Source organism: Stomoxys calcitrans, chromosome 5 (genome assembly GCF_963082655.1).
Source record: "Stomoxys calcitrans chromosome 5, idStoCalc2.1, whole genome shotgun sequence".
In the NCBI taxonomy this organism is placed as follows: domain Eukaryota; kingdom Metazoa; phylum Arthropoda; class Insecta; order Diptera; family Muscidae; genus Stomoxys; species Stomoxys calcitrans.
Window position 1 is genome coordinate 3,038,935 of NC_081556.1, and position 20,226 is coordinate 3,059,160.

At 37.6% G+C, this 20,226-nt stretch overlaps 1 protein-coding gene across 1 annotated transcript in view; it reads right to left on the reverse strand.

Annotated features, from left to right (window-relative positions):
• Positions 1-20,007, reverse strand: part of LOC106082265 (leucine-rich repeat and immunoglobulin-like domain-containing nogo receptor-interacting protein 2) — a 274,301-nt gene extending 254,294 nt beyond the window's left edge. The window contains exon 1 of the mRNA XM_013244653.2: positions 19,699-20,007. The gene's annotated coding sequence lies outside the window, so the exon portion shown is untranslated. The remainder of the gene's footprint in view (positions 1-19,698) is intronic.
• Between the last annotated feature and the right edge of the window lie 219 nt (positions 20,008-20,226).

A 20,226-nucleotide genomic window follows, 5' to 3' on the forward strand; every position in this document is an offset into this window, starting at 1 on the left:
AATTACTTCTCATTATTCTCATCAGATAGACCGGCATACTCCTCTCTTAGGGCTTAAAGGACGTCAGACCATCTGAGGCTATTGAATGCGTTCTTCACATCGAGGGGGGGCTAAGAGAACAATCGGTAGTGGTTCCTTTGCCTAGTAGCCTCTATTATCTCCATCCATCTCTTAGAGCTCCGATCGTGGAAATTTCCACCTACCTCAATGATAACGTCCTGGAGCCATGGCTTTATAAGTCGCTCCAAAAGCTTGCCGGCCGTATTAAGGGGCCTGTATGAGGATGGGGATGTTGGATCACCTTTGCACATTTCAACAAAATCGGTGTTGCGCCCTATAATACTTTTCGTCCGTCAACCTTATTTAAAATTTTCGATCTCAAATCTTGCCTTTCGCCGGGATGTTTTTTGTACATCATGAACCTCTTCTAACCCCATCCCTGTCATAACCACCTCGTCAATTCAAATGAAACCACAAAACGGTACCATAGTCGTTACCACAAAATTTGACATTTTCAAATGTATTTGTCTGTTTTGGTAACCACCATCTATCCATCCATCCATACGCTCGTCCATCCATTTATCCCACCGCCATCGAAAGAGAAACAAAAGAGACCTCAATAAATACAGAATTGATACACTCACTTAACACAAACAACGCCCGAAAAAAGGTATAACCCATAAAGGTGCCCCACACACACCAAAAAAACCCACTACTCCCTACTTTGACACGAGTTTAGGCAGGAATGGGCGAATGGTAGAAGCCAGAAAAATAAAAACAACACATTACGGTAGATTTAACCACAATTTAACAACACAGGTGTTGTTACACATCCAACATCACATCAATGAAGTCACTAAGCCAAACACAGCGACGAAGGCCTGAACAAACCCAGGCAGGAAAGTAAAAGAAAATCAACGACAACGTAGAGGGCAGCCTCAAAGATTGATAAAAAGGTATCATCGAGTACGAAAACCGAAAATAAACAAAATAACAACAACAATAGCTGTGAAAAGGTAAAGGTGAACTAAACGCAGCGCTAACATCAACAACAACAAGAGCAGCAGCAGAACGCATTCACAACATTTTCAAATATTGGGTCAACACCGACGACGCAACGCAACAACGGGGAAATGAAAATAAAACAGAACTTGGATGTAAATTGTTTTGTGAACCAACAACAGACCGACAGACGGACCTACCGACCGTTCAAAGAGTTTTTGGGCCCATTGCAAAGGACTTGGAGTGAAGGCAGTAGTCAATGTGGCCTTTACTGTGACGAGCAATAAAAATTGATGGCATTTTAATTCATGTCGCATAGCTTACCTTTTGTGGCCATTTTATAAAATGTTTTCAAATTGACCGAAAATTGAACGATCCATTCCACCATCGTTTCCCCAAAGGGTTAACAAGGAATTTTCGAGGTCAATTGCTACAATAATGTTGTGGATATTTTGATGACATGATTAGGGGCGTTGTTGTAGGCTTAGGGGAATTCCTGCAAATGGTTATCGGCAAGTGTTGGTACAAATTTTAAATTTTATCTCAAACTGTATTTCAATGCAATTTATAAATATTTTAAATTAATTTAGTAAACCTTGGGGACAAGTTTGAAGTGAACTAGAGGAAATTGAGTATTTATGGCGAATTTATTTGACAGTGAGAGGGCTGGGAAAAATTTTTTGATGGCTGAATGAAGATATTTAAGTTTCCAAACCAAACATAAATTGCAGTCATTATAAAAATTGTAAAAAGGCTAAACCTTTTGGTCCGGAAATTCAATAAAGCTTCAGTAAGTCTTGTTTACTTTGAAATTAGATAAACCTCTTAGTCATATGGCAGAAAAATTAACCACCGATAAATACCTAGCAAAAAATTAGTAAGCACATGTCATTATTTGTAGCATTACCTTTCATAGATATATCATTACCATACACCTTACTTGTGGCTTAAAAATAATAAATTATTCATAGCAATACGTCTAGTATTACCAGTAATATAAGATAACTTACATAAATAGAGAGAGTAAAAGAGTAAATTAGAACAATGCACGATTTCTCAACGTTTACAAATGAGCCATAGGTAAACGTGTTATTTCGTACTTACTTCCAGGGAACAATGTTTTGAGATTTTATAAATGGTACTAGCTGGCCCCGTGTGCTTCGTTACACCATATAGGGGCTATTTAAAATTGAAGGTTTCTTTAACCTTCTCAGGTCCAAAGGTACGTCGTCGTCTAAAATCCACCCGGTGGGGGTCAACTATATAATTTGGATGAAACTGCCATATATTGGGTTGCCCAAAAAGTAATTGCGGATTTTTTAAAAGAAAGTAAATGCATTTTTAATAAAACTTAGAATGAACTTTAATCAAATATACATTTTTACACTTTTTTTCTAAAGCAAGCTAAAAGTAACAGCTGATAACTGACAGAAGAAAGAATGCAATTACAGAGTCACAAGCTGTGAAAAAATTTGTCAACGCCGACTATATGAAAAATCCGCAATTACTTTTTGGGCAACCCAATACACCCCAAAATTTTATACTTGTGGAAAAAAAACTGAAGAAGACAGCAAAAAACAACATTACCTGCAACCAATTGCCCCTCCAGTAAGTTTTTTTTTAAGGGAATTGCCCCAAGTCATCCAACTTTTTGACTAAGACAGTTTCTGTATGAGTTGGCAAAACCATATGGAAACACATTCCTCATTCCATAAGTTGCAAATTTACCCATGAACATTCTATTTAGGAACAGGGACAAACTTCTCACATATCAATGGGTGGTGTCCAATTAAAGTTTAAGCTCAATGATAAGGGAACTCCTTTTTATAGCCGAGTCCGAGCGGCGTGCCGTAGTGCGACACCTCTTTGTAGAGAAGTTTTTACATGGCATAGTACCTCACAAATGTCGCCAGCATTAGGACGGGACCATGGCTTAAATTTTTTTTAACTGATGTTCTCGCCAGGATTCGAACCTAGACGGATATGCTAACCTCTGCACTACGATGGCCTCCTACAAATTATCTGCATATACTATTTGATTTATTATTTTATGGATCATAACGCAAGTTAGGTTCATTTTTTTCAATAAAATTTTATTTGTTTGTATGGTGGGGACCAAATTTTTTGTAGAAAATTATTATCCCATCCGGGTGGGTTTTCGACTTCGACATATAAAACTCGAAAGAAATTAAAAATAATAATAATAACGGAAGATCTTGTAGAGAAAACAAATTTTAGTTTAGAAGCCCCACAAGGCATTACTGGATCAACATTATTCTAAATTTGGATGCATGGTTCGTACTGTACTATAAAAATACCTTAATTTGAGTACCATATTGTCCCGATATGCCTTCACGTCAGTTAGAGGGATTGACCCAGATACCCGTCAGATTCGTATATTACTTCCAAAGTCCTTTTAAGTACTACTTTGTACCGATCGTGAACAATGAATTGTACTTATTAGACCACTGTGCCGAATTTAGTGCAAATGGGGCCATATTACGATACAGCTGCTATGGAGGCATAAATAATGCATTTTTCATCGCATTATCATGAAAGGTGGTTTACACATATACCCGAAGTGATGGGTATTCAAAGTTCGGTCTGGCCGAACTTAGCACCTTTTTACTTGTTGTTGTAATGTGGCTTTGCAATAGAAGAAAAAAATAATTCTTAAGTGAAAGGCAACAACAATGCTGTGTTTGATAATTTAATAATTTTAGCATGTTCTAGTTCCAATTTTGAAAAACCCAGCCTTATCTCGCACCCTTGCACCAAGAGCGGCTTTTATGCAAAATTTCAAGTTTATAGTTGCAATCAGTTCTTTTGGGCAGATGGCAGTCAGTAGCACTACTCTTCTATATGTGTAGACGGCAAAGTTGCTCAGCCATTATATGATGGCTAAGCGTTTAGATTTATATTAACCTTTTGGGCCGTGATGACTTGACTTCCCAGTAGCATCTAATCGGTAATCTAAGCCTACCTTAACCCCTATTTGCGGTATTTCTACAACAATTTAATTCTTTCCCATTAAAGGAAAATTTCATGGAATTTCTCCAGTTTTCCAAAGCCTTTTTTCTTTAAATCATTCCATTTTGTTTAGATTGTCCCACTGGTACTCAGACTACCCACATCTTTATCGAACTCTTGAAATCATTTATTCACAATTCTTAACGCATAAACATTTGTTACGCATCCGTGTGCTCTAAAATTAGGGAAAACCCAATTATAAAACTTCAATTGGTGCTACCGAAAATTTTAAGCGATACCAAAATAGAAATAAATGGAAGATTTAAGAGAAATTGCCGCCAAACTTTATAATTATCAGTTGTTGAGGATGTCGCCACTTGGATTTCCATTCCTGGTGAATGAGTGACATTAAAAATTCGTCACAGCCTTACGGGTTGGGATGGGAAAGAAGTTCTGTTTTAAATTATCTCACGCCCAGGAAACTAATGGAGAATTTTTACCCAGGAAATGCGAGGAACAAATGAAAGAAATAAAAGCAAATAAAAATTGAAGAAAATAGTCAAGGATAATCCTTTTAGTAAGAACCGGAAGATACTATTTGAAATGAAACTCTTGAAGTTAAGCTCTTCTGCTGCTACTGGCGTGTCATAATTAACCCAAAAATTTCTGAAAAATAATCAAAATTAGTCTCACTGCATTCATGGGTAAGAAATTGGGGTGTTAAATTTAACTTTAGAAATGAGTCTATAGAGTGATTTCCACGTATTTGTATTTAAACCACATTTTACGCTTTCCGCTTCCATGAAATGTTTGCTATTTTACGAGTATATGTTTATTCCATAACAATAATTAATAAAATTTGAATGTCTCTCTCTCTCACAACCCCAGTTATTGATGATGTGGTGCCTTTCCTCACATTTTGGCCTTTGCCTATTTATGTTAGAGGAAAAAAATTCCACTGTGAAAAATTGCAGTTAATTTTGTAGTTTTTATGAACCCACATAAATACATAAATTTTAATAGAATTTCTTTCTCTGACACCAAGCGATGCGATGCGATGCAACAATTCGATGCTCCCCATAATTCGACAACATCAACGGTAAAAACTACCAAACCAAGCCGCACGCCACCGCCAATCTAACTAGGGTACGAACACCCAATTGGAAGCATGCTGCTTGGCGGCTGCCCTTCTGCCCTCTCCCCTTCCTCCGCTTCAAATGCACGCAAAAAGAACACCGACAATGCAAAGAAAAGCAATCTCTGCCACACAAACACTGCATCCCTCACAGACAACCCAATGAAAGTTTCACTGGAATTTAAATGAAGTCGTTAGCAATACTAAATGACCAATTTTCGCACACTTATGGAGAAAGAATATGTTTGCTAAGATTTGGAATTGGGGTTTTCTATAGGGTCCATAGTTTTTCAATAGGAGAGAAGGGAGATCATAAGTTGTCTATTTTTGAAAGCTGGTAATCCGCTTTAGTTTAGATAAATTGTTTGAAAATTTTGCCTTAAACTAAGCGTATGATTATTTTGTTTTTATACAATAATCCTATTTTAATAATTGGAGAAACAACTATTTTTAGCCCATTCAGCATAAGAGGATTATCAATTGACTAATGTTAACGCAAATGTTTTTTTTTCGAAATTTAACATAAAGTGAAATACTAAGCTAATACTGCAACTGGTTTACACTGTGGGACAATTTCATGGACAATGTCCGAAGGTAGCTAAATTCCCAATCAAGATGATGGCATTAGACCAGCAGAGCAAACCCCCAAAAGGGCTTGGAGTTCTCAGGTCGAATTTGGGGCCCTTCATATAAAGGAGGCTACCCAAAGAGGTGTCGCACTGCAGGGCGCCGTTCGGAATCGAACAGTACTTAAGAAAATGTTCTTAAGCTAATTTGCAAATTTTATACATTACCTTAAACGTAAACGAAGGGTTCTCAACGTGTTGCGATATATCCCGGATATGTCAGAGATGGGTGGACCAATTTAACGGATTTTTCCCCAATAGTAAACCAAACACTCAAAACCTGATGTAAAGGTACCTGGGGGGAACGCCCCACCCAAAAACCCCCGAAACAGGAATTTGACGATGGGGATAATAAGGGGCTTAAATGAAAGGTATTTGGCAGTAGAGTACTAATTTGATACAAAAACGAGTAAAAACGTGCTAAGTCAGCCGAAGCGAATCTTCGCTAGCCACCTCCATGGATTCTGCCAAAAATTTACCTTTTTTTAACTCAGTTTGTAGTTTCATTATTTTACAACAATCAAATCGGAAATTAGTTGTGGCTGCTATGATCTCAAGCTGTCATATCGGAGGGTCGGTATTAAGGGGCCTATATCACTATATAGACCTATTCGGCTCATACTTGGCACGAATGTTGGAAGCTATAACAAAAGATTTTGTGCCAAATTAGATGAAAATTGAGGCTTCTAGGTGCTCAGGACATCAAATCCGGGTATCGATTTGTATGGGGGCTATATCAGTTTATAGACCGATTCGGATCATATTGGGCACTGATGTTTGAAGTCAGAACTGAAATCCATGTGCCAAATGGGATAAAAATTAAGGTCTTTGAAGTCAAAACAGGGAATCGGTTATATGGGGGCTATATCCAAATCAGAACCGATATGACCCATTTGCAATCTTTAACGAACTACATCGATAAGGAGTATCTGTGCAAAAGTTCAAGCGGATATCTTAGTTCGTTCGAACGCTATCGTCATTTCCTCAGACGGACAGACGGATGGACATTACTAGATCGACCCAGAATGTCAAAACTATCAAGAATGTATGTACTATATAGGGTCTCAGGTCAATATTTCGAGGATTTACAAATGGAATGTTCAGATTAGTGTAGCCCAATCTTATGGGGGTGGGTATAAAAACACTATTTATATAAGCTTAATCCGAAACGAAGTTTGCAATGCCCAGGATGAATTTAACCGAATTTCTGTTTTTTCCCTAATAGAACTGGACTGACGGAACCCTAGTATTGCCGTCTGGAAGATCATGTTACACAGGCCTATCAAAGCTAGAATGGGCCTGGGTCTACATTGAGAACCCACGGACTGAGATCTGTTTTAGACTGCCAGACCATAATGGGGTCCTGCAGGCGGAGATCCGGACGATCACGGAATGCGTGAGGTGGTGTGGTACTAGCGCGAGGACGTCAAGTCCTCAAGTAAAAAAATGGTCATAAGGGCAATAACAACCATGACGGTAGGGTCGTGAACAGTCTTGCAGTGTAAGAAGATAAACGCCTTCTCTGAGGATTGCACAATCCGCACCGCGGAGTAAAAAGAAATGAAAGGGCAGACGATTTGGCAGTGAAGGGCAGAAAACTGCTGTCGATAAACTTGGTTAACCCGAAGCCTTTCTGGTCGACACAGTCCGATTTAAGGGCGTAGAGACATGGAGTGATCCGGATCGTGAGAAAACGAGGCTATTACTGAAAGGAAGTAAGAGGGAGGTCAGTATAGCTTTTGTTGTCATAACGGAACACATAGGTCTACGAACTCACTCATGCAACATGACAATTACTGACATTGGTGTATGTCCATAGTGGCATGAGGCGGATTAACACTGCAACCTCTTTTCAACCTAAACTAACCCAAAAACTCGTTCCAGCTGTTCAAATTTGTGTTCAAGTACCTCACCAAAATCATCGAATGTGTCATTATGCCGAGCGGTACCATATGAGACTAGGAATCAAAACGAAAAATTGATAAATTGAAACTAGCTTAGAATAATGAATTGAATGAATAGGCCATCATAAATATGAGTTCACTCGGAGGACAGCCTGGCCCATTGTGAGACCCTAGCAGAAAAATAGGTAGGTGAGAATGTAGAAGGATGTGAGTTCCCAGATCAAACGCTGAAACAAGATAAAAATGACTAGGGGTTAAAAAAGAGAGCAGCGAAAATACACATACTCATTAAGCCGACGTATGTACTGGCCCACGATCACATAACTAACATGTGGTCCTACGCATCTGCGCACAAATTACCTCGAGTGGGATCCCATGGCGGATTCCTGGTAGAACTATCCCATCTTATCTACTAGTTTAAGGAAACCTCACTGAGAAATATCCAGATATATACATCCAGTTCGAAGAAAAAGAAGACGAAAAATTTGTGCCACAGAAGACCGTACTCGCCGTTCTACTGTCGCACGCCCTACAAGAACCCTTCCTGACATTTGTGCCTGTCTGCTCATGTCGCGGAATACCAAAGTGTCGGGAAACTTAAGCAATCACTTTTCTAATTTAAAGGAGGCTATATATACTTACAGACGCTTCTTAACCATTTTTAGTGTGAGTTTACCAAATATTAGCCAAGATAGATAAAAAACTGGGACTTCTAAAGCCTTATGAAAACAAATTGAGAAATCGAAGAATATGGAATCTATATGTATTTCTCCATCTATTTTGGTCGTATATAATGTGAGTGTTGGATTTTTGTTGGCTCCAAATTTTAGCCTTATATGTTTGGATTTCAAAAAGTCAAATCGGGGAAACCGTTTATTTTAGAGCTATTTCTATATTAGGACAGTTTTGAATGTGGATTTTGGAGGGCATAAGGATACTTCACATTAAAAATTTTATCCACATCCACATTTAAGCATCTAGGAACTCAAGAACAAGGACAAATTTATAAGGACCAATTTATATGTAGTCTGTTTCTATTTATTGACCCATCTGAACGGAATTTGGTGTGTGTTACACTTTACTTTTGGTACTTTACATACCAAATTGGGGTTTCTAGGGGCTCAATCTGTACCGACATGGCCGATTTGCAATCCCCAAAAAGAATATATGTGCTTTATGGATCCGTAGAATATACACCGCTAAGAGATTGATCAATATGTGAGCAACATAAAACTTCGGGTATTTCACGTAAAAATTCCTCTAGAGTTCTGATGTATAAAAAATATTTGAAGAATTCAGTAAAGTTCATATAACATAAAATGCTTGTATCTTCTTAAATATCTTCAGTTGTATAACCTATGACGGGGGGTGTAATAACTTGGTCATTTGCGGCTGCAAAACATTGATCTAAAATTGATGATATGTTTAACATAAATTTATATATATACACATGCATGTTTGTTATATGGGTATCACAGTAGTAGTATATTTTCATATAAAACAAATTAAAGTTTCGAACATGCTTTACAATTCATTATTTACGATAAAAGTCAGATTGATTTTTGGCAGGCTAAAAAAAACCTGCAACTGTTCAAAGGAACATTATGGGTTTTATCAATAAACCGTCGGCGTACATAACGCTATTCTGACTCGCTTTCGTCTATTATCGGAATGTCCCTATTAAGTTCGTCTTTGGCCGACCTTCATATTTGCACAGTAATTCCCGCACGGGAATGGCTTACAAAAACGGGACTGTAACAGTGTTGTCACTTGCTGATTGCATATAGACCGATTTCCCAATTTAAGGAATTGAGTCAACAAATTGAGCATCTGTAATGTCTAAAGTTCGTCAGGGCTAAATCTTTGGCACACAATATCGTTAATTTTTTTTAAATAGTTTTGAAGATATAAAATCGGTTAATGATTTAAAAAGGTAGCTGAGCGAGATTTTGTGGGGTTGTTAAAGAGCTTAACCGACCACAACCTTCACTTGGTTGTAAATCTCTAAGGTAACGGCTGTTGCTTTGAAAAACTAGATCAAATCTGCTCATTATCGCTTGGTTTGGTTGTTGTTGTAGCAATGTGTTGAACACTGAGGCTTGATAGGGCAAACAGCGAAGCTAAAAATCTTCGCCTGCCTGGTGTAACTTACATTCTAGACACACACAAAGGAAACCCATAAATTTGTGCTCCATAAAGCAAAGAAGCTAAATTTCTTGGAGAAGCATTTCCTTGAATTAAAAAAAAAAAAAAACAATGTGCAAAAATCAATCTGTTGGTCTAGAAGTCAACACTTAAAACGTTGTTGACTTCACAAATCCCCAAAATGTCCCGGGGGCTTAGTGCGCTGTTCTTAAAAACTGCCAATAGGCATATTTATGGGTGTTTCTTGAAGGCGTACTTCACAAATATCACCGCCTATTTTTAACACTCAAAATGTTTATGAGCATTGAGAGTTGCTTTTTTTTTGTTTTCTGAGGTGCCTTATTTTAGTTGCACTCTTACGATGTTTCTTCTAATTGAATTTTATTTACGGCTCATAAGTGAGTGCAGTGCGTATGGCTGTCTGTCTATCCGTTTTTCGTCTGGCACTTCTTTTAGTTCCACTTGAGACTCTAAAGATTTCTCCCTGCCTGTACCCATGAATCGAAGCGAGTTTTAAAATGACTGCCTAGGCGACATATTGAGCATTGCCTCTGCATCCACATGGGATCGTAAATGTGTCATTTCTTAAATGCATTTAAGTCCTTTTTGCTGTCTATGCGGCACGCTGTAATCGATGTGTTTTTAATAACCCTCTTACTACACCCCCAACCCTCACCGCCACACATGGCCAATGCACCTTTGCGGCATGGGCCATTCGGTTGTGCAGGTTCGGCAGGCAATCACATCTAAGCGCATTGTTTAGATTTTATGGCAGACAAATTGTTGAATGAATTTTGGTTTCCTTTGCTTGCCGCCATTCGGCCATTGTTGGCAGAGCTACATCGTAAGTGTCCTACCTAGTCTACTCTTGGGTAATAAATGTCTATGGGATGTCTGTGAAGAGGCGTCTCTTTAAAAGACATCATAAATTTTTATTTCGAGCAAAACCAAGCAACAGAGATTTATATGAGAATTTGCTGTATATTTGGGATAATTTTGTTTTATTACTTTTAAGTCAACAATGCCCAAAAAGGGCAAACAAATTTATAAAAACCAAAACATATGGGGATAACACGATTATGGTTGTAAAGTTTTACTACGATCATAACAAAAAATTTAGAAAATTTTTTAAATCGAAATTTATTATATAAAATTTTGTAAATAAATATTTCAAATTTGTTGGTCACAGCGTGCCCAGGACTTTCATATACTCCGAAAGCCGGGCAGGAGGCAAGTTATTTTCCTTGATTTCAAGTTTGATCCAACTTATTGACTTCGTTTAATGTTACCCACTCCCATTTGTCTTTCCTTTTCTTTGTTAAAGGTCTACACGTGTATACGTCTTCTAAGGCCACACACAATTCTCATAAGTAAAGGCAGTGCTTCCCTTATCTGTCAAACTGTCTGATGGCTAGTGGAGTCGTCGATGGTACTATTTGGATATTTAATACTTTGTATTTAACTCCTTTAGTTACACTGCTCCTCCTGTTGCCCATAGAAATTAATTAGTAAAATTAGAAAGATTTATTACCGACACAAGGTGCAATAAATTTCCATTCAATTTAAAGCTATCCAGCAATTTGTTCTTTCCGTGTCTGTCTGTCAGTGCGTCCCTGTCATTCCAAGTATTTGCTTAGTTCATTTGGATATGCTGGTTCCATTTGTTTAAAATGGGAAGAAATTCGATATTCTCTGCTTCGGGGAATTTGAATGTTAAAGATGCACCCCTTTTCAAATGTAAGAAAACATGTTCGGGTGAATAGAAGGAAATTCTAGATTTTTTTGCTATGGCTCAAAGGTCATTGTTGTTGTAGATAGTCAATGAAAAAAATAGGGCATAAAATTTGATTATTTTTGGCAAAAGGATTAGGGGAAATTAAGGAAAATAAGTTTGAGCCTCCATCAGGAATTCTGCTAAGTTAGGTTGTAAATAGTCAAAGATAAAAATAAGGCAACAAATTAGATTATTTTTGGCAAAAGAATTCTCTATAATGAAGTAGGAGGAATTAAGGGAAATAAGTAAAAAAAAATTGAGTTTGAGCCTCCATCAGAATTCAGCTAAAAATTTATACAAATTCTGCTTATATGTAAAAGGCATCTTATATATAACAAGTAAAAGCGTGCTAAGTTCGGCCGGGCCGAATCTTATATACCCTCCACCATGGAGCGCATTTGTCAGTTCTTTTCCCGGCATCTCTTCTTAGGCAAAAAATGATATAAGAAAAGAAAGAAAGAACAAGACCCAAGATCGGTTTATATTGCAGCTAAATCAGCCTATGGACCAATGTGAACCATACTTGGCACAGTTATTGGATATCGTAGCAAAACACGTCGTGCAAAATTTCATTCAAATCGGATATGAATTGCGCACTCTAGAGGCTCAGGAAGTCAAGACCCAAAATCGGTTTATATGGCAGCTATATCAGGTTATGAACCGATTTGAACCATACTTGGCACAGTTGTTGGATATCATAACAAAACACGTCGTGCAAAATTTCATCCCAATCGGATAAGAATTGCGCACTCTAGAGGCTCAAGAAATCAAGACCCCAGATCGGTTTATATGGCAGCTATATCAGGTTATGGACCGATTTTTACCATACTTGGCACAATTGTTGGATATAATAACGAAACACGTCGTGCAAAATTTCATTCCAATCGGATAAGAATTGCGCACTCTAGAGGCTCAGGAAGTCAAGACCCAAGATCGGTTTATATGGCAGCTATATCAGATTATGAACCGATTTGAACCATACTTGGCACAGTTGTTGGATATCATAACAAAACTCGTCGTGCAAAATTTCATCCCAATCGGATAAGAATTGCGCACTCTAGAGGCTCAAGAAGTCAAGACCCAAAATCGGTTTATATGGCAGCTATATCAAAACATGGACCGATATGGCCCATTTACAATACCAACCGACCTACACTAATAAGAAGTATTTGTGCAAAATTTCAAGCGTCTAGCTTTACTCCTTCGGAAGTTAGCGTGCTTTCGACAGACAGACGGACGGACGGACGGACGGACAGACGGACGGACATGGCTAGATCGACATAAAATTTCACGACGATCAAGAATATATATACTTTATGGGGTCTCAGACGAATATTTCGAGTAGTTACAATCAGAATGACGAAATTAGTATACCCCCCATCTTATGGTGGAGGGTATAAAAATCAATTTGTGTTTGTTTGTTTGTGTGTTCCTTATAGACTCAGAAACGGCTGAAACAATTTTCTTGAAAATTTTCACAGATGGTGCATAATGATCCCGTGGTGAAAATAGGTTACTAAATTTTTTGATATCTGAAGGGGGGGCGGGCCCTCCCCCTTAACCAAATTTTCAGAAACGCCAGATCTCGGAGATGGGTCGAGCGATTTAAGCGAAATTTTGTGTACTCTCATATAGTACCATAAAAATTTGGTATCCAAATTTCGGATGGGGTACCTAGGGGGGCCGCCCCACCCTAAAACCTACCAAACATACATTTACACGAATCACGACAATATGGGACTTAAATGAAAGGTATTTAGGATAAGAAAACATATCTGATATCCAAATGCCGGACCAAGTGTTAGGGGGACCACCCCAACTCCCAAAACACCCCTAAATCGGACATATTTACCGACCATGACAATATGGGACGAATCTGATATCCACATGTGGGACCTAGTTTCTGGGGGTCCACCCCTTCCCCAAATCGGACTCATTTACTGACCATGGGACTATGGGGCTTAAATAAAAGTTATTTCAGTGTAGAATTTGAATCTGATATCCAAATATGAGACCAAGTGTTTGGGGGCCTCTTCTCCCCACATCGCCCAAAGGGGACAAATTTACGACCACAGCAATATGGGGCTCAATTGAAAGGTCTTTGGGAGTAAAGCACGAATCTGATATCAATATTCTGGAAAAGTGGCTATAGGGCCAACCCTCCCCCACAACACCACCCAAATAGGAAGTAGTTGCTGACTATTGCAATATGCGGCTCAAATAAGAGGGTTTTTAGAGTAGAACAAGAATCCGGTATATATTTTCAAGGCCAACTCACTGAATGGCCGCCCATCCCCCAAGCCGATCATGTTTGCTGACTATGGAAATATGGGGCTCAAATTAAAGCTATTTGGGAGTAGACCAAGTATCTGATATCAACATTAGGGACCAACAGTCTATGGGATGTCCCACCACCATAACGACCCCCAAAAAGGATGTTTTTGCTCACCAAGACAATTTGGGTCTTAAAGAGAGTGTAATTAAATATTTATAGTTTTTAGGGCCAATACGCCAAACCGGACATATTTGCTAACTTCTGCAATAAGGAGTTTAAATGAGATAAGAAAACGAATTTGATATCCAATTTTGAGGCCAATGGCAATATGGGGTTCAAATAAATGATATATAGATATATGAGAATAGAGCACGTTGCTGATATATTTTCCGGGCTTAGTGTTTGGGGGACCAACCCAATCCCCAAAACACCCCTATATCGGGCATATTTACCTACCATGTCAATGTGGAGCTTGAATGAAAGCTATTGGAAAGAAATGATACCCTCTTTCGGGACCAATTTTCTGGAGGTCTACCCTTTTCCCAAAATACCCCACAAACAGCTAGTTTTTACTGACCATCGCAATATGGGGCTCAAATAAAGGTATTTGGGAGTAGAATACAAATTTGATATCCAAATTTAGGACCATGTATTTAGGGAACACCCCTTTCCCAAAACACCCCCAAAGGGTAAACATTTTTCGACCATACCAATATGTGGCTCAAATGAAAGGTATTTAAGGGGACACCTCATCGTGTAAAATAAATTGTAATTGAAAGAAGTGCACGATGCTGATATTTTTTCTGGCCCAAGTGTCTGAGGTACCACCTCACCCCCGAAAACACTCCTAAATCAGATATCACGAGAATATCAGGCTGAAATTAAGTATTTTAAGAATGGAGTGCACCTTACATCCTAACTTAAATTCGTAGAACAATAAACTTATGGGATTCGGACTGTTAGTCAAGCGATATACTATTTTCATAGCATGGTATTTCACTAAGAGCTCTTTAATTGTCGAAAATAAATATTCCTAGGAAACTTTTGTTCCATATAAAGTAAAAGAAGGCGCATCGGAGCGGGCTCGGATCAGCTAGTTGACTATAAAAAATGATCCCTTACTAATGCACTAAAGTTTTAATGGGACATTAGTCATTGATATGAGAGAAGTCTCCTCGATGTTCCTTAATGGGATGTTTGTGGGAGCATTTGCAAATTTTTTGCCAAATTCTCAGAACAATTGGGCAGGTGAAGATACTCAATGTAGTTCAATTTTGACTATGAAATCGATCCCAAAGATTTTTCTCTACAATGCATGGCATACAAGGACTATAGACTGTTAAAAACCTTGTGAAAACATATTTGATACCTAAATAAAAAAAATTATTGACTAATGATTGACGTTTTTATAGAATTTATTCGCCTGTAACTTTGATCTATGTTTGGCGGATGTTGTCACGGTTGCTTGATTCACTTCTGTTTTACCAATGCTTTTCATTAAAACGAAACAAACAATGAACCTCCCCTATTGACGGAAATATTGTCCTTTAATGATCTTTCAAATATTTACTTTCTCAAATAGAGTTCACTTAACCACATGTGGTGCCCCATTCATCCATCGCTGCTTACAGATGAATGCGTTTGGAAGCACTCAATACCCTTTAGCAAATTTATGGCTCACGTATAGAATGTTAAGTGCTTCAAATTTAGAGCATTTAACAGTTTATTAACAAAACGTATTCGTATAATAATTTTTGTGTTTCCATAGAAAAACAACAGCAACAACAACAACCAAAGCGAGAACATAAGGCAAAGCAAACAACTCTATGAAAAACGACAGATGTTTTTGGGATTCCAGTTCGACATCTATGATGGACTGTCGACACAAAAGGCACAAAAACAGAGCAAACTTCGTTTATGGTCCGCAGCTAAATGGGTTTCAAATTTCCAAAAACGTCTTCTTAGGTCTAGCCCCCCTGTTGTTTTGTAGCTGTCGCCACTGCCACTGCATTTGCCGCCATCGCTGACTTTATTGACATTTCAAGTGTAATGAGTAAACAAATTTTCATTTCAAAAAATTTATTTTTAATATTTCCTCGTAACTAAAAGATATGAAATGCATGAGCAATGCTTAAGACAGACATTTGGAATACTAAATTATGGCCAGCAGGAGATGCCCATTATCAACATTTGTTGAATCCTATTTTCGACAGAAGTTTGAGAAAGGTCTTAAGCCATATCATGCATGCTTAAGAATGCACGGCATGCTCCTAAACGAGGCATGGGTGGCAATAGTTTCGAATTTTTCAAAAGGGAAACGGATACGAGATTGTATTTCAAAAATTTTATTGGGAATATCTATTTGAAAGTGGAAGTATGGCATAACAATTTTCAAGCTCGATATAAAGGCATAAATAAAGTAAATTGAGTTAAAGATTTCAAAGAGATATTCTGTTATCCCCAATTGAAAATCGGTTTCCAGGAAGAAATAACATACTTGCTATGGATAAGTAATTTTTTTTAAATAATAGATACCATGAAAATTGTTTCATGCATATCCAGTCCTCTTCCTAACATAAGTCTGAAATTTTTTCATTGATTTTTACTTTGTGGATTTCCTTTGCTGTCGTGGTATGACATTAAAACTATATATACAATTTGGCTTGGGAGCTCCATTTTGCCAAAATAATTCCAACGAGCCAGCCCAAGCACGCTCCGTTGTGCCTTCTACAATACATAGTATAAACATTGTCTTAAATTTATAATCTAAACGTATAGGCCTCATGGCTGCATCTTGACTTCAAATTTTCTCCACATTGTTGGCATACACCATTTGCCAATACCTTTCGGTAGAAGGCAATGCTTATTTCAAAATGTGAAGATTGGGCCAAAAAAATTGTGTATACCCTCCACCATAGGATGGGGGTATACTAATTTCGTCATTCTATTTGTAACTCCTCGAAATATTCGTCAAAGACCCCAGAAAGTATATGTAGTCTTGATCGACATGACATTTTAAGTCGATCTTGCCATGTCCGTCCGTCTGTCTGTCTGTCGAAAGCACGCTAACTTTCGAAGGAGTAAAGTTATCCGCTTGAAATTTTGCACAAATACTTCTTATTAACGTAAACGGGGCACATCGGTCCATGTTTTGATATATCTGCCATATAAACCGATCTTGGATCTTGACTTTTTGAGTCATTAGAAGGCACATTCTTATCCAATTTGGTTTGAGGTGTTTTATTATGACTTCCAACAGCTGTGCTGAGCATGGTTGAAATCGGTACATAACCTGATATAGCTGTCATACCGATCTTGAATCTTGACTTCTTGAGCCAAGAGCCACAATTCTTATTCGATTTGGCTGAAATTTTGCAAGAAATGTTTTTTTATGACTTCCAACAGCTGTGCGTAATATGGTTCGAATCGGTCCATAACCTTATATAGCTGCCATATAAAACGATCTGTGATCTTGACTTCTTGAGCCACTTGAGGTCGTAATTATTATCCGATTTGGTTAAAATTTTGTACAACAACTTCTCTTATGACCTTCAACATACGTGGCAATTATGGTCTGAATCGGTCTGTAGCCTGATACTGCTCCCATATAAATCGATCTCTCTTTTTCTTCTTCTTGAGCCCCTTTATTCGAATTGGCTGAAATTTTACACAACGACTTCTACAATGGTCTTCAACATTCACTTCAATTATGGCCCCATTGGGACGATGGCTTGATATTATAGATCCAATATCATAGCAATACTTTCCTTTTATCATATGTTTGCCTTAAAAGAGAAACCGGGAAAAGAACTCGACAAATGCGATTTATGATGGAGGGTATTTAAGATTCGGCCCGGGCGAAATTATTACGCTTTTATTTTATACTTAGTTTTGTTCAGCCACCAATGAGAGCCGTATTCATTGTTGAGTGAAAAACAACGAGACACCACATCAAGAAATAGAAGCCGAATCAATTATGGAAACAACAAAATACGCATGTGAAAATTGTGATGGGGAATATATCAAATCTTCCAAGCAGATGATTTGTTATTGCCAAGAAAACAACCACAAAGAACCGTAAAACGACCATGCATTTTTCCTTTTTTCAATTTCTTGAAGCTTTTTTAATTTGCAACCACCCCTGAATATAAAAATACAACCAACGCTCAGTATTTGTTTTCATATAAACAACACACGTACACATGAAAGCACACACATCAATGTTTGACATTAGGAAATTTGTCGTATTAAAAAAAATTGTTCTCAGGTGTTCGCATGACCATACCTTCAAGTTCTTGTACCATTTAAATAAGTGTGTTGCCAAAGTTGTATTTAACCGTTGCCAACATATTGTGCATACCCGCAGCTTATGCTACTGAATGACCTTCACGCCAAAGAACACCCAGTAGGGCCACACGCATGGCACCACTACATACCCCCACCGCAGTAGTGACCTCTGCACTCCCATTTGCATTTACATAAATGACGGATGCTGAAGTAAAAAGCAACAACATTTTGTTATGTTTTTGCTAATCTTGCTTTTATTGAAATTAATTTCTCATTAACATGGATTTTCTTTTCGGAAAATTAATTTTTTAAATATTCTGCACAGCTCTGGAAAAATATCTTTCGATTGATGCCAATTTCATTAAAATCCAAACAGCTGTTTGGCCGTTATATAAACCACAAACTCGCCTTAATAAAATCCACCTACTGCATATGGTCCGTAGTTTAAAATTGCTTGTTGTTGTGCACCTTCGCAAAACGTAAACAAACAACAACAACAAAAATATGCAAATGCCTCATATGCCAACAACAAAAATGCGAATGTCTCGCTAACCTACATGCCAAGAAGGGCCACGCACATCACACCCCTCACCTGAATAGAAATACTCTTTCTCTCTACCCGTTTGTTTCTCTTACTCACCCGACTAATCACTCACCTTTGGCTTTGCGCATTTACACCCATAACGAATGTTTTAGAAAAAATACCAACAGCAGTTTGCTGTGTTTCTGCTTCTTTTTCTTTATTGAAAATTAATTCCTCATGAACAGGGATTTTCTTTTTGGAAAATAAATTTTCATATATTGTATAATCGTCGATTCTCTGAAAAAATATCTTTCGATTGATGCCAATTTCATTAAAATCCATTTGCCTGAATAAAATCCACCTACTGCATATGATCTGTAGTTAAATTGTTTGTTTGTTGTGCAGCCTCGCGAAACATATACAAACAACAACAACAAATAATGCAAATGACTCCCTAACCTACATGCCAAGAAGAACCACGCACATGACTGCCCTACCACATAACACCCTCCTCACCGAAATAGAAATACTCTTTTTCCCTACCCATTTGTTTCTCTCATTCTCCCAACTAATACTCCCACCTTAGGCTTAGCGCATTCACACCCATACGAATGTTTTAGAAAAAAACCAACAGCAGTAATTATCATGTACATATATTCGTAGCTTCTCTGAAAAATATCTTTCGATTGATGCCAATTTCATTAAAATCTATTCAACCGTTTGGCCGTAATATGTACCGCAAAATCGTCTTTATAAAACCTTTTAATAATATATATAATCATAGCAAACTTGCTAAATTAACTTGTAAATGCAAATGTTCACAAGTAAATTTGAAAGTGAGTGGGTTCCCTAAGGCTTACAATCTATAATATAAACATTAGGAGGCAATCTCTCTTTCACTCTCACTGCTCATTTACGCAACACAACGTTTTTCTAAGCATACTATGTAATGTACTAGGAAATATTTAAAAAAAGTCTTATTTTTTTAATAATTATAACAATTGTCATTTAAAACTTTCTATTGTTGTTAGTGCAACAAAAATAATTTGAAACATACCTTTCATGATCTCCAACAGGTGTTTTGTTTACACTGGACGATTTCCAATAGAGGCTCGGGTTAAGAATTGCGAACGAACAAACGACCGAACACCGAATAGCATTGAAACACACACGCACGCACACCAAATATAAGGAGACACTTTTATGGGAAGCAAAATCAATTGAGAAAAAGTCTTTGTAAGCCCACTATAGGCTAAATTAAACTAAAAACACATATTTAGCATTATTTTCTTAAAATAATTGCCACAATATTACTTATTGATATCCCCGTAGGTAATTCTAAAATTTAAAAACACGGAAATGCAATTAGACCGCAACCGAATGCTAAAAATCCACGAATTAACTAAAACCAATTAGAAGATAGGGTTACCGTGTTCGATTAGCTTTTCATGCAGTGTGGAAATTATATCAGAAACTTTTATATGTTATTTACATGGTACATCAAAGTTGAGATTTCATGTTCGCGTGATGATTGAAGTTTTTACCAAAAACTTTTCAACGATTTCATCTTTTCTTTGCGTATCTT